Below are 9,248 nucleotides of genomic sequence, written 5' to 3' on the forward strand. Positions count from 1 at the left end.
TGTAGGTAGTGTTCATCCGGTGTGCCCTGATAACGAGATATGTGCAGCTCCTATCAGGATTTGTCGGCACATTCGGGCGGCTTTGCTGGTCTTGTTTTACCATTGTCGAAATGTCTTGCAAACCGGGATTCCGAGACTGATCGGGTCTTCCCGGGAGAAGGAATATCCTTCATTGACCATGAGAGCTTATAATGGGCTAAGTTGGGACACCCCTGCAGGGTATTATCTTTCGAAAGCCGTGCCCATGGTTATGTGGCAGATGGGAATTTGTTAATGGCCGGTTGTAGAGAACTTGACAGTTGACTTAATTAAAACGCATCAACCGCGTGTGTAACCGTGATGGTCTCTTTTCGGCGGAGTCCAGGAAGTGAACACGGTTTCTGAGTTATGTTTGACGTAAGTAGGAGTTCATGATCACTTCTTGATCATTGCTAGCTTCAAGACTGTTCCGTTGCTTCTCTTCTCGCTCTTATTTGCGTATGTTAGCCACCATACATGCTTAGTCGCTGCTGCAACCTCACCACTTTACCCCTTCCTTGCCCATTAAGCTTTGCTAGTCTTGATACCCATGGTAATGGGATTGCTGAGTCCTCGTGGCTCACAGATTACTACAACAAACAGTTGCAGGTACAGGTTATGCGATGATCATGACGCGAGAGCGATGTTTATTCGTGTTGGAGTTCTTCTTCTTCTTCGTCGATCTTGGGTTAGGTTCCGGGTCGGTAACTTGGGCTAGCAGGGTGGATGTCGTTTGAGCTTCTGTTTGTGTTTCATCCGTAGTCGGATGTTGCTCTTATGTATGATGTTGTTGTATTCATGTGGCACGGTATGCCTCTTGTATATATCCCCATATATTATGTAATGTTGATGTAATGATATCCACCTTGCAAAAGCGTGTCAATATGCGGTTCTATCCTTGGTGGGACCTTCGAGTGTCTTTAGGATAGTATCGCATATTGGGCGTGACACGTTTCGACCGTAGGAGGTCCGTTTCGTCCGTTTTGCGGTACGCCACACCCCTCCCGATCAACAGGACCCCCGTTTCGACCGTAGGAGGTCCGTTTCCTCCGTTTTGCAGTACGCCACACCCCTCCCGGTCAACAGGACCCCGTTCCGAATGTAGGAGGACGGTTTCCTCCGTTTTGCGGTACGCCAGGCCTCGTTTCCATCGCCTGTTCCGTCCAAGCCCTCCCGATGAACACGACCACGCATTCCGCTCCGACCCAGCCGGTTGGCTCCCACGCGTTCTGTTGCCTCCCGATGAACATGACGCATTCCGTTGCCTCCCCATGAACACGACGCATTTCGTTGCCTCCCCATGAACACGACGCATTCTGTTGCCTCCCCATGAACACGACGCATTCCGTTGCCTCCCCATGAACACGACGACAACGCTGTTTCTCCGTTCCGACCCAGCCATGTACACGAGCCCTGGCCGTACGTATGCGCGAGTAGGCGTTCGAGACCCCGCCCGTATGTACACATACGTGGCCGTATTTTCTTTCTTGCACCCTGGCCGTTGTACGTACGTGTACATGCTACGTGCGCGCCTCTACTACGACACGTGTGCGCCTCTACATCGACCAGTATGTACGTACACGTTCGCGACCAGAATGACAATGCTACGTACGCTTCGACCAGGTGGGTCCCGACTATCAGGCACTTCCTTGCCTGCGAAGATGTAGCTGGTGGGTCCCAGCAGTCAGGGGGCGAATCTTTTTTTTTGCCCGGACACACTTCCTTGCGTGCGAAGATGTAGCCGGTGGGTCCTAGCAGTCAGGGGGCGAATCATTTTTTTTTTGCCCGGACGCACTTCCTTGCGTGCGAAGGTGTAGCTGGTGGGTCCCAACAGTCAGTGGGGCGAATCATTTTTTTGCCCGGACGCACTTCCTTGCGTGCGAAGATGAAGCTGGTGGGTCCCAGCAGTCAGGGGGAAATGTTTTTCCGTGAAATATAGTGGCTCGTCCGGTGGGTCCCAGCTGTCAGGTGGAGGAATCATTATTTTCCGCGTAATAAGGAGGCACTTCCTTGCTGCGGCCGTGGACCCAGCTGTCAGCCTCTCCACGTACAGTCCACGTCCGATGGAAGTCGTTCCTTGACCACGTTGACCAGGTCGCGCCGAGAGCACCACGGCGGTGGACGACGGCGAGGCCTAGGAAGGGGACGACGCGGAGCCGGGGAAGACGCGGCAGTGGAAGCCCGCGCGGAGAGGAGTACGAGGGTTCACTGGTTCGGCTGCGGTGTGAGGCTGCCGTCGCCGCAGGGCCTGGCCAGCGGTGGGAACAGTAGGGGGCGGTGAGGCCTCCGCAGAAGCACAGCCGGCCACGGGAGGCAGGAGCATGCGGCACGACCGGTGCTGCTTTGGGCGGCTGGAGCAAGAAGACCAGACGTTGAAGAAGCACTACGGCCGTTGGATGGACATCGTACGGTCACTGGAGCTAGAATCGTTCATATTGACTAAGTTGACAAAGCCCTCCGTCCCCGTCAACTTAGTTGGCCCACAAGTCATCCTCCCACTATGGTGGGTCCCAGCTAGCAGGGGGTATTCATTTTTTGTGCGTAATAAGGAGGCACTTCCTTGCGTGCGAAGATATAGCTGGTGGGTCCGACATGTCAGCGGGGGGAACATTTTTTCGCGAAATACAGAGGCCCTTCCGGTGGGTCCCAGCAATCAGGTGGAGGAATCATTATTTTGCACGTACAGTCCACGGCCAATGGATGTCGTTCGTTGACCATGTTGACCAGGCCGCGCCGAGAGCACCATGGCGGTGGACGACGGCGAGGCCTAGGAAGGGAACGACACGGAGCCGGGGAAGACTCGGCAATGGTTGCCCACGCGGTGGGGAAACGAGGGTTTACTGGTCCGGCTGCCGTCGCCGGAAAATAACAGGAGGTGTGGGTGAGTAGAGGAATGGCCTGGCCAGCAATGAAGTAGGGTGGGGCGGTGCGGCCTCTGCGGCAGCACAGCCGGCCACAGGAGGCGGGAGCAGGCAGTCCCACCGGAGCTGGTTTGGGCGGCTGGAGCAAGAAGATCAGATATTGAAGAAGTAGCACGGCCGTTGGATTAACATCCAACGGTCACTGCTGCTAGAATCGTTTCTGGGCTAAGTTGACAAAGCCAAAGTACACGTCAACCTAGTAGACCCACAAGTCAGCCTCCAAATCTGTCCCAAACAGCATACAACCCGAAATTTCTAGCCAGATTCAAATTAATTTTAAATCTAAATATACCTTAATTTAAATTCATGAAATTTTACCCGCACAAAAACAATGAAATTTAAAATATCAAAATCCGAAAGAAAACAGTATTTTGGAACTAATTGCCTGTTTGCTGTATTTTTTCATTTTACAGCCCATTTATTATTACTTATAGCACATTTCTTATTACTTATAGCCCATTTTCTGGGCAAAATGCATGCCTCCTCGTCTTGAAAGATTTTCGGCCCAGCAGGGCATAGAAAAGCAAGTAGGCCTACGTTGGTTATTCTGCAAAAAAACAAAATAGCTGGCTAGCCATTTTCAGAAAGGAAAAAAACAAACTGGGCTGGTCATGTGCTAAACATATGAAATAAAAGCCTGGGCTAGACGGGCCACGGGTCCCGCACAACCCAGTTGATACCCTTCTCCGTCCCGAAAAAACAAAATTACTGCGCACGTTGCTGGGTCCCTACTGTCATCCTCACCATGTACAGTCATCTCCTTATTCCTCTCGGTTGTTGACCATGTTGACAACACCGGAGGGCGGCGCCGCGGTGAGCGAACCAAGGCGGAGGACGATGGTGAGGCCTCGGACGGGAACGAATAGGAGCCGGGGAAGATCACAGCCAGTCGTGGGAGGCGGGAGCAGGCGGTCCCGCCGGCGCTGGTTTGGCTTTGGCGGCTCGAGGAACAAGAGACTGAAGAAACGCGACAGACGTTGAATGTCAATCCAACGGTCAAGGTTGGCATAATCGTTTGTTGACTAAGCGGACACCAAGTAGCATACTTTTTTATATATAGGAAGAAAACTGCGAGGAAAATGCGTTCGTCTGCCGTCCTCCTCACAGGGAACGATCGCCACATAAGTGACTAGCACCCTTGGTTTTCAACCGAGAGGTCTTGGGTTCGAGTACCAGGAACTCTCAATTTTGTCCTCCTTCCTTCCTCGCAAAAAAGGGAAAGAAAATCAAAGACTTGGGAAGGCGTACAGAACAAGCTAGTGTACCAGTAAAGAGACGTTGCCATGTTTTAGAAAAAAGAAAGACGTGCTCCTGTAGCTGGTTCAAATCCAAACCTAGACTATGACTATATATGGTGCTATGCTACTCTGCAAGTAATGAAACTGACATATCCAATGTTCGCTTCTCCTCTTCTCTACTTACTCTGCCTAGCATCAGAAGCTCTGGCCGCAGCAACCATGTCCGCTGGCTGCTCGTCCACCTGCTCTTCAGCAGGGAACAACCAGATATGCGCCAAGTCGCCACCCATACCATCGCCCGTGGGCCTCATCACACCCCCGCCGGCACGCGCACCGCAGCCGATTGCTCATCGCAACCCGCTGCCGTTGGTGTGGTGCCACTGCTGCAAATCACGCAGAGTCATCCGTCGCGTCTCAACCACAATCCGCAACCCTGGCCGAGTCTTCTACAAATGCCCGAATCATGGGATAATAATATGTTTAAGTGTTGTTCTGCTGCTTTCAGTTGCTGATTTTTTTAATAGTTTGGTTGATGATCTTCCAATTTGATTCGTGCAGAAAAGGGAAGATTCATGTGATTTGTATTTCTGGGAAGTTGCTGATGTGGGGGAATGCGACTACGCTGATTATTTGGTTAGCCGAGATATCCCAATACCAGCAGGTTGGGGTGTTGGACAAGTAACTAAAGGAACGGCAGAAGAGGAAGATGCAAAGCAGAAGGTTAAAGATGCAGTTCCTCTGATCATGGCCAAGCAACAGCTGTTGAACGGCCTTGACAGCAATGAGGAGATGAAAGAGCTTGTGAAGATAATGGGCAAAAACGATGTGCTCTGTAGGATGATTGTCTCTTTATTTGCAGTGTATGTAGCACTCGTGATGTATTCAGTGGCTACGACATGAACACTTTGCTGAAACTAGTAATGAATGAAACCTGTGTAGCAGGCTGGGCATAGTGTTGTGAACATCTAATGATTTCTATTAACGGAAATCAGGGGGTATCCCCTTTTTCTCATATAAATAAATAAATAGCAGAGGCCCTGTCGGGTCAGCTTTGTTCTCATTCGAAGACATCGAGAAAATTGCAGTCCAACAGCAAACTATGTCATCAAATTCAAGTTTCACAGCCAAATATGAGTACAACTAAACAACAATGTCATCATGTTTTAGTTGTCATACAATCACCAAACACAAATCAGCATACATAACAAGTGATGTTCTCACAGCAAAATACTAAACAACATGTTCATCAGGTTTCAGTTGTCATAGCAAACACAATTTCACATAGTAGATAAAAAACGTCTTCTGACAGGCAAATACGACAAAAGCAATGTAATCATCATCCGCAGCAGCAGCGTCAACATCTTCACCATGTGTATCAGTCTGAATCGTAATTCCCCACGATGTCATCTTCTTCTTCGTCCTCAACGTCCTCGAATGTTGGCTTCTTCTTGATCAACTCTTGTATGTCCACAGCACGACAGGCAATCTTTTCGCCGGCGTCATTGACGTGATGGTTCTCAAAGATATTAGGAACATCCGTGTTATCTTGTACATCACGAGCAGTGTAAGCATCATCTTGTTGTGCAACTTCATTAAACGAATTCCTCTGCTCAAACCTTTGCAATACTCTCCACTCATCCCTACGTGCAAATGTGTCTTCCAAGAAAAATATCTATGTTGCTTGATTTGCCAAAATAAAAGGCTCGTTGGTCTGGTACGCCGCCTTGACATTGATGGATTTGAAATAATCATCAGCTCTGGGTTTTGCGATCCTGGAAAACAGGTTATAGCAAAGACAGCACAACAGAACCACACACCGATGATCCTCGAAATTGGAGATATACTGCAACTGAACAATGTCTGTTATGTTAGCATACATTTCAGTTGTCTCTTTGTCATACGTATCCGTGCTCATGATGGCACTGTTTTGTGTCTTCCTGCTTTCGTCCCGTGCAAGGGTGTCGTAGCGCACATCTCCAACAACGCAAGATTCAAAATGTCTTACCCGAGTATCAGGACCCATTGCTAGTGAGTAAAGGGCATCATCAACTGCCTGCCCATCCTCCCGCATCTTCTTAACCTATGGTTAGAAAATAGACAAGTTGATCATCTTATGTACTCAATATATTAAAAAAACTGACAGTGCACTTCAAAAACTTACATGGTTCTTGAACCATTTCGCAAATCCTGCCATAACTAGTTTGTCAATGTTTCTTGGATTTTGCGGCAGTAACTCCTCTTTGTAGATGTTGCACAACAAGTGATCGCGTCAAACATCTCAATATATAAGAATGTGCTGCAAGTTTAGTAGATTACGATGTATAAGCTGCAGTACTGCACTTACTTGATATAAGGTAGTATCTCAGGACAGTTATTCAACACATACCAAACCATTTTGTCCAAATCTTTAGGTTTGTCCTCTTGTCGACTCTTCCCTGTAACTCGAACAGAATAATCGAAAACATTGAGCCCGGGATTGTCTTCACTCACCTCTTTGCTAAGCTGATCAGCTGTTTCAATGTATTTTGAGCAGAATGTCAATGCTTCTGTAGCAATGTAGCCCTCTGCAATGGAACCCTCGGGTCTAGCTCTGTTCCTAACATAGCCCTTGAAAGTGCCTAGCCGCCTTTCAATAGGGTACATCCAGCCATACTGTACTGGACCTCTAAGTAGTGCCTCATCAGGTAGATGAACAGCCAAATGCACCATCACATCAAAGAAGGCTGGAGGATATATCTTCTCAAGGTTGAATAGGATAGTTGGTATCTTGTCTCTAAGACGCTCCAAATCATCTATCCTGATATTCCTACTGTAGAGTTCCCTGAAGAATTGTCCCAACTCTGCAACTGCTCTGTATAAGTCAGGGCGGCCCAATCCTCTAAGGATAACAGGTAAAACCCTTTGAAGTAGGACGTGGCAGTCATGAGTTTTCAACCCTTGTACCTTGTTTCCATCTGCACTGACTCTCCTTTCAGGGTTGGAAGCAAATCCATGTGGGAATCTCAGATGTGACAGGACCTCGCAGAATTCTTTTCCTTTTACCTTGTCCAAGACGTACACAGCTGGTGACATATCCCGTGGTTTACCTACATCTTGCACCTGCAAATCCTTTATGATACCCAGGGGTGTCAAATCAATCCTAGATTTTAAGGTATCTTTCGTCTTGCCTTCAATATTAAGAAGTGTGCCGATAATGCTGTCACATATATTTTTCTCGATGTGCATCACATCAAGATTATGCCGCAGATACAAATCTTTCCAATACTCCAAGTCCCACAAAGTGGACCTGCGGGTAAACAATAATCTCTCTTCTACCCTGCCACGCTTCCTTTTCCCGCTACCATTACCAGGATGGTTTCCTGGTGTAATATGCCTGACCTTCTCTAATTCCACTTGCAACTCATCGGCGGTGAGCCTCTTTGGCGCATCACGTTTTTCATGCTTTGCATTGAACACATGTCTTCGGTATTTTCTAGCATGCGGCTTGTCCTTGGCAAGGAAACGGCGGTGTCCAATGTAACAGATCTTGCTAAGTATTGCGTATGACAGCGGATTCCTGTCACAACGAACACATGCATTGTAACCATGTGTCGTTCGCCCTGACATAGTGCCCAAAGCCGGATAATCATGGATGCACCAAATTATAACAGCACGCAGAAAGAAATCAGCTGGTGGGCTGCTATATAGGTCTCGAGTGAGAACACCCTTCCATAGTTGTTGAAGTTCCTCCACAAGAGGCTCCATGAACAAATCAAAATCCTTTCCAGGACTTTTTGGACCTGGGATGAGCAAGGCCATCATGTAGTTTGATTCTTTGGTGCGGACATTTGGAGGCATGTTGTAAGGGATAACAAGCACTGGCCACATGCTATATGTGGCGCTCTGGTGGCCAAATGGGTTAAATCCATCTGAAGCTAAGCCAAGTCTAATGTTTCTCGGGTCAGCAACAAACTCTTTGTGTTTATCATTGAAGCTTTTCCACTCACTACCATGAGATGGATGGCTCATTACATTCTGATCTCTGTACTCCTGGTTCCTAGAATGCCACAGTACATCCTCTCTTGTTTCAGCATCATGAAACAACCTCTGCAATCTTGGTGTAATTGGAAAATGTCTCAGAACATTATGAGGAATCCTCTTCACAGCATCGCCATCTTTCCATCTTGATGATTTGCATTTCGGGCATTCACTTAAGTTGGCATAATCCTTCCGAAACAGAACACAATTATTCTTACAAACATGGATCATATCCAATTCCAACTGCACGAAGGAAATTCTTCATTTTACTGTAGGTGTGTGGCAGCTCAGACGCATCTGGGAAAGATTTGCGGAAAGCAGCCAACATCGCATCGAATGATTTGTTGGTCATCCGCTCAGATGTCTTCACCTGAAGAAAGGTGACCATAGCTGAGAATACTGACAGCTTATTTCCTGGGGTGACAGCAACGTTGCATTGTTCCAACATGCGGGCCCACCGTTTTTCTTCTGCAGGTGAAAGTTCACGGAATGCACGAGCATTTCATAGCATTGTTTCAATGTTGGTCAAACTCACTGGCTCCGCCACCACCACCTCCTCCTCCTCTTCCACCTGAGCATCAGGCAGATCAAGATGGTGATCTGCTGCTTCCACGTAGTCAATAACATTGACGTTCACAGCTTCACCATGATGAACCCACCTAGTATATGTGACCAACATCCCATACAAGTGTAGATGATTTTGCACAGTTGACTGGGGTCTTGTAACTGAATTCATACAACTGCTGCATGGGCAGAGCACATCTGATTTCGGACCACCGTACTCAGCTCTGATAAAGTTCATGAAGTTTGCAACCCCCTCGACATATGCAGCGGAGAATCTTTGAGCAGAAGTTATCCAAGTCATGTCCATCTGTTAGACATACAAATTAGTTCTTCTACTAGATATTACAGGAAAAACCTATATGCTTTTTTATGAAGTCCAGAAAAAAATACCTAGGTCGATGTCTAAAGCTATGGCAAGATATTTGGACGAGCAGATCTAAGTAACAAAATATATGTAAAGCTAATTCAGCAAACAGATTTGAGTGCCAAA

The sequence above is a fragment of the Triticum aestivum genome, chromosome 4D (genome assembly GCF_018294505.1).
Source record: "Triticum aestivum cultivar Chinese Spring chromosome 4D, IWGSC CS RefSeq v2.1, whole genome shotgun sequence".
Classification (NCBI taxonomy): domain Eukaryota; kingdom Viridiplantae; phylum Streptophyta; class Magnoliopsida; order Poales; family Poaceae; genus Triticum; species Triticum aestivum.